Source organism: Lycium barbarum, chromosome 6 (assembly GCF_019175385.1).
Source record: "Lycium barbarum isolate Lr01 chromosome 6, ASM1917538v2, whole genome shotgun sequence".
NCBI lineage: Eukaryota > Viridiplantae > Streptophyta > Magnoliopsida > Solanales > Solanaceae > Lycium > Lycium barbarum.
In genome coordinates, this window is record NC_083342.1 from 22272491 (window position 1) to 22279271 (window position 6781).

The following is a 6781-nucleotide window of genomic DNA, read 5'->3' on the forward strand; positions in this document are numbered from 1 at the left end:
ATCCTTGAGCGAGATATACATATTTCATACACAAAATTTTGAGCGAAAATTTTAAGCTTTGAGCAAGATATACACATTTCATACACAAAATTTTGAGCGAAAATTTTCGTATATGATTTGTAAGAAATCTATCGTTATATTTTATAAACTGAAAAGTATCATCATATTTTATAAATATATCATATTCTTATGTATATATACGACATTCTCTCTTTAAAAACTCTCAATCCGGCCCACTTCCTCTTCAAACAAGCCAACACTCTAATTTCCTTTCCTTTTTCACTTCATTATACAGAAAGCAAACGAACCTAGCTCTAATGCCGCTTATCCCATGCGGCTATAGCTCACCACACAAGCCATTAAAGCCGCTTGGCATTTTCCTTCGATGATTCAAATGGTAAGTCTTTACTTTCCTTTTAATTCGAGTTTCTCTTTTCTTTTCAAAAAGATTTTCGAATTTCAAACAATCCTCAACAATTTGCAATTTGATATCCGTTCCACATCGTTTCAAAACACATCAAATTCTAGAATTGGCTCTCTATAAATAGAACCCTCTCTTCATTGTCAAACCATAGTTTTACACACCACCACTCAGCTAAAAGACATTTTGAATTTGAGCTTTGAGTTTGTTTGGTGTTCTAAAGTTCAAATTTTAATATTTTGAGTATTGATCTCGTTTTCGTTGGTGAAAAGTAATCGACTCAACTCTCTCGACAAAAAGGTAATCTTCTCTTCTTAAGTATTTTATGTTTAGTTCTATTCAGTTTTCATGTAGATAAAAGTAGTTTTTTATTTTTATTTTTTATATCTTGTTCTGTTCATTCCCTATGGATTCGAGTAACTTTTAATTTGGTTCCGTTCCTATAGATTTGTATGACTTTTCATTTTGTCAGAATTAGATAAGTAATTTTTCTTCATCGTCTTCAGTTTTATTTTTAGTTCTGTGTGTTTCAAAATTAGATTATTTTAGTGTTAATCTTCTATATTAAGGTAGATTTTGTAGTGAAATTGTAACATCTCGTAAATCCGAATTAGGTGTAAATGTATGAAACTAGTATAAAGATGATATTTTTGCTATATGAATCCATTCGGGATGAATTCGGGTGATAAACAGACGTTTTGAAATCATTTGAAGTCAAACCAAAAAGTGGAATTCTTAAGGCCTTCTAAATTCGTCTAAGTCTGAGACAGTATGTACTTATGTTCAGTTTTTGGGTATTTTCGTTAGAAATTTGAGAAACTCAAAACATAAAAGTTGTAGGTCTTTGAAATACCTTTCCAACCATATATTATGGAGCTCAAACGGAGCTCTGTTCTGGAAGTTATGCCTATTTTACTGGACGCTACGCAGTTTGCGCGAAGTGCTGAGTGAAGTGTCGAGGCAGTGTTACTGCCTTCGCTGCGCGATCATCTGCGCGAAGTGGGCCTCCATCTATGCGGCCGCACACTGAACTCGACATTTTAAAAGCCTAACTTGGTTATATTCATTCCCACTTCGTGTTAAACCAATTTTTCTGAAGAAAAGAACCTTAAAGAAGTCTCTCAAGCCCTAAGGACGACGCTCTTCTCTCCCAACCTTTAAGATACTTTAAGGTAAGCCTATTCCATGCATTCTAAGTCAATTCCAACATACGTTCATGATTATTAAGTAGAAATTCAAAGTTCTTAACCTAGGGTTTTCAAGAAAACCCAATTAAAGGGATTCAAGACTTAAGCTTTGAGATTCTTTTTCAAGTTCAGACCTTTACTACAAGATTGGAGCATTACCAGGTATGTAGGGTTGCTATCCACGTGTGGGAACGTCCTTGTTCTTCCCCACGCCACGTTCTTCCATGATTATGCCAGAAACTATCAAAACTAGGGTTTTAGTCATGTTCATGATAACCCTAGGTCCATGTACCATGTTATATTAAGCTTGTGGTATTAATTCATTATTGTGTTCTTGATATTTCATTATGGTTATTGAGAATCTGTCTGTAATCCATGAAAACCCATACTTTGCATTCCATGGGTTCTTACATGCAAGGTTTTAAACAAAAAATGCTTATTTCATAAATATCCTGCATGTTTGCATGTTTTCATGCAATTACATTATATAATTATTTTACATGCCAAGATACAAGTATTCATGTTAAATATAAGTCATGCTTTCATGAAATTCATGGGCTTCTTAGCCAACTATATCATGTTCATATTTTTGGGAGTTGCACTATGTAACGACCCTCCTGGTCGTTATGGAAAATGTAGGATCACCCCACCAAATAGAAGCTTCTCAAGGGTAAAACGAGCTAATAGAAACTCGGTTGTATAAGTCTAAGAATTGAAAATTTGACTTGTTTGTGATTGTTGTGTGATTTTATTGAGTTCATCGGGGGTTGACGTAGGAAATTAGAACTTCGTTGGGAATTCCGAGGCCACGGGTGGATTCGTATGATGTTTTTATGTATATGTGCATGTTTTGTTTGTAATTGTGAGGCCTCGGATGAAATGTTTGGTGATAGAGTGGAAAACTGAGCAAAATTTCGAACTTACTGCCCAATTTCTACCGCTGCGGCGGGGTGTGTATAGCTGCGAGCGGTCGGTTATTGTTCATGTGTCCGCTGTGGCTGGCAATGTCCCGCTATGGCGATGTCGCTATAGAGGAACATGGGCCACCATAGCGGTGGTCGGATTTCTCTTGGTCCGCTATAGCGGGTGCTTGGCCACTATAGCGAGACCGCTGCAGTGGTAAATTGACCGCCGCAGCGGTCGACGGGGAGCAGAATATCGTGTTTTAAACACTTAGTCTCACATTCTTTATTTATAAAACTCCAACATTGTTCCCCACAAGTACCTAGGGTGAAATTCCAACCTAGGGCAAGAATACTCTTGAGAGGTAAGTCTCATCCATCCCTTTCAATCATTCCATATTATCTTCATGATTATCATCCCTTTTATGGGTTTTCAATGGTGAAATTAGTCATAGTAACCCTACAAATTAATAAACCTTCTATACTTGATGGGTTATGATTGTTATCACTTATTTATCATCTAATGGCTTGGGTTAACTCCTTCTATTCATGAATTGAACCTTTAGAGCCATGACCTAAGTGAATTGAGACCTAGGGTTCCATAAAAATGGTAGCTTGGACATGAAAACTGCTTGTAATTGGGGTGTTGATTAAATATTGTTATAGTTGATGGGTAGTGATAACTAAGGCCCTTGCTAGGTTGTTTAACACCTATAAATCATTTACCCATTGGAATGGGCTAAAGGGAAGGGTGTCTTGCATTGATTTTGTGAGTAGAATAATTGTGACTCATTGAGCATTCTAATGTCTAGATTTCGAGGCTTTACGGAAAGGAAAAGTTGTAGCAGAGAGATTCGAGTTGTTCCAGCTCTACGTTTGAGGTAGGTTACGGTCTACTTGAGTTAGACTTTGATTAGTTGATTGTATGTGTTGTGAATTCATTAGGATAAAGCATGTCTAGTCTTCATGCATGATATTGTGTGGTTGAACTCCTATGTGCAATTGATTGAGTGATTGTGTGGGCTTCGTGCCACTATTCATGTGTGTTGAATCTACAGTTGATGTTGTTGTGATGAGAAGTTAATAGGATCTTCTCGATGAAATTGCGACACGAAATGATGAATTGAGCATTGATAATAAGAGGGCAAGAAATAATGTTATGTAAGGATATATGAAAAGGCACCAATGTGACCTAGACTATGGACTCGTGGTCCGAGGTTCGTTCCGGAAACAAGAGATACATTGATATGGCCCGCTTTCGAGGTTCTTTTCGGAGTGGAGTTTTATGCTCGGGTCCGATGAGTATCCGAAATGACTGGTACATAAACACCATGGGTCCCCTGCAGGTCATGACTACTGAGCAATGACATCAGTTAGCATGTATGTATAGTAAGTATGGTTATTGTGGTAGACTTATTCCCGTTTGTGCTCTCCGTTGATTTGATCTCTTGCTATTTGGGTGACTTCATTGGTGATTATCCGTGGATGATTTGTTGTGGTTTATTTATTTCATGTCTGTTTGCTGGCTTGTTTATTCTATTGATTTTATGAGATATGCATGATACTAATCTTAGTTGGCCTATGATATATACCAGTACATAGTGTTTGTACTGATACTACCTTGCTGCATTCTTTTGAGTGCAGATTGTGATATAGAGACTGCTACCCGTCCTCACATCTTGCGTTGAGGACGTTGTTGTCAGATTTAGGGTGAGCTTTTATCCATGCCAGGCCGCCCGAAGATCTTTCTCTTATGATGTCTCTTTCCTATTCTGGACATTATGGTTATTTGTTAGATAGATTACATTCCTAGACATGTTTTAGATTAGAGTCCTTGTACGATGACTTTCGAATTTTGAAATATTATAATAGTTAGGACTTCCGCACTTACTTCATTATTTCATGGCATGACTTGTTTTGATTATCTTATGCTTCAATAAGTAATAGCTGATTGAATTGGCTAATATAAAGATAGGCTTGAATGAATAAATGACTTGTGTGTTGGTTCGCCCACTACGAGTTAGTGTGGGTGCCAGTCATGGCAGGTTGGGTCGTGACACACTAATTACCGAGAAGGCTTCAAGTAGCCTGAAACTACGTTAGCCATCGTAGGATAAGGATCGCTCCGCCCAGTAGGACGATTCCTTAATAGTGATCGGATCCTTTGAAAGGTATGAGAGGCTTTACTAGTAGGGCGCAAGTACCAGACTTCATGTTGTCAGTTATATTTATGCTCTCCCTACTTAAAATGTTTTTACTCATGTCATATCTATATGTATTCATATTCATGACTAAGTTTCAGTTTCAGTTTCACTTCTTATCATGTTATTTCATGCCCCGTGTTATTTCATTCAGCTGTTTTACATATCAGTACATTCAATGTGCTGACGTCCCCTTTCTATTGCCTGGGGCCCTGTATTTCACGATGCAGGTACAGATTTACAGGACGACGCATCTGCTCAGTAGGATTCTTCATGTATCAACTTGTTGGTGAGCCCCATCTCCTACGGGGTTTAGTCATTCTTCTATTTTCTTATGTTAGTCATGCATCAGGGTATGCTGGGGGCCTGGTCCCAGCAAGTATGTTTTACGATCCAGACTCATGATAGAGGTTTCATAGACTAGTTAGTTATGTTATGTCAGATATTTAGAGTTGTTTAGCCATCTTTGGCTCAATTCTTGGTATTTCTGCATTCATGTTCTAAACGAGTATTTTATTAATTATTATGACTTTATGTGTTTTCTTAAAGCCCATCATATGTCATGTTATATTCCGCTCATGTATGTCTCATAATGATTCAGCAAGCCATGTGGTTCGCTTGGTCACATGCAGTAAGGCACCGAGTGTCGTGTTTCACCCAGGCCATGGTTTGGGGCATGACAAAGCTTGGTATTAGAGCCTAGGTTCTAGTGTCTTAGGGAGTCTATGAAACCATGTCCAGTGGAGTTTCCTTTATATGTGTGTGCCGGCCACATATATAAATGGTTAACTACCAAGACATTCTGGATTGTCTCGCTTGTTTCATACTCTAGGTCGTGCAATTAGAGCCATTCGTTCATGAACTTTCCTAACTCGTTCCACGAAGCATAGAACAGTAACATTCTCTTCCTATCGAATTCGGAACGCATCGAATGCGCAAGCGACGAGCAGGAAATCAAAGTTCCAAGTGAGGATGATTACCCATCGGGTGGTGCATGTTGCTGACAGATGAGAGTTGAGACGATATTGAGAGTGGGACAGAATTCATAGTCATTATAGACCAGAACATAACCCTTATCAGAAAGGACCAAGGCAGTATCATGTTTTATAGTTATCAGTTCACCTCAGTTATCAGTTATACAGTCTTGCAGTTAGCAGGGTTATGGTTATTCAGCACACTAATATTCAGTTATTTGGCTATTAGATCTTTAATTTTCAGTGTATCTGAATTTTTTTGTGGCATATGAGTATACAGTGATGCCTATGGGTGCTAAGAAAAAGTGTAGGTAACGACTACTACAACGAAATCTCCCCATGTTTTAAGTCCAGGTTAAGACCCAAGACTCGCCAAATAATGCATGAAGTAATTTACCTAGTGTCAGTACCCTCTGAAGGACAGGTTACGGCACGGTAGTATATAAGTATGTTCTATACCTTAGGGAATAAGTTTATTTTGATTTTGGCCATGGATCCACAAGTATGAGAATGATAGATCAGATTTAAGACCCTAAGGAATAATAGGTTATGAAGTTAGCCGCAACAGGCATAAACTGCTCGCGATAGTTTAGACAGAAAAGGGCCCAATGGCAAAAATTCGTAGGAGTCAGACAATTTTGATGTTGCGGAGGAAGTGATTTCAGTTGGTTCAAGTTTAATTAGGTTAGAACTAGAAAGTACTACGTTAGTAAGTTACTACAATAAGTCAATGTCACTATGAGATAAGAAGAGCTGACAGTTCCCTCTCAGATCATGTGATTTAGTGTTTACCCCCAGATGTGTATAGTTTGGCATGATTTTAAAGTGTATATAAAGTTGGGGTTAAGTATTTCAATCTTTTATTTAAGAGAGACGTGATTGCCCTAAGATTGATCCATGACGATAGTTAGAAAAGATAGTATGTGATCGCAAAATAGGTCAGAGGATGAGGGAAGTTAGAAATAGCCTTATGCTTCACGCTAGTTATTCAAAACAGAATAATAGAACATGATGATTACCAAGTGGTTAGTAGAAAAAAAAATAAGTCGTGAGTAGATGTAGTGAATTACTAATTCCATCAGGGCTAATAGAAGTA

The 6781-nt window shown here is 37.8% G+C and overlaps 1 long non-coding RNA gene across 1 annotated transcript; it reads left to right on the plus strand.

The window, feature by feature from the left end:
* Positions 1 to 403: 403 nt before the first annotated feature.
* On the plus strand, positions 404 to 6018 carry LOC132643601 (uncharacterized). The gene is made up of 3 exons (XR_009583674.1): positions 404 to 721; positions 4155 to 4220; positions 4942 to 6018. It is a non-coding gene; the product is annotated as an uncharacterized LOC132643601 (long non-coding RNA).
* Positions 6019 to 6781: the final 763 nt, after the last annotated feature.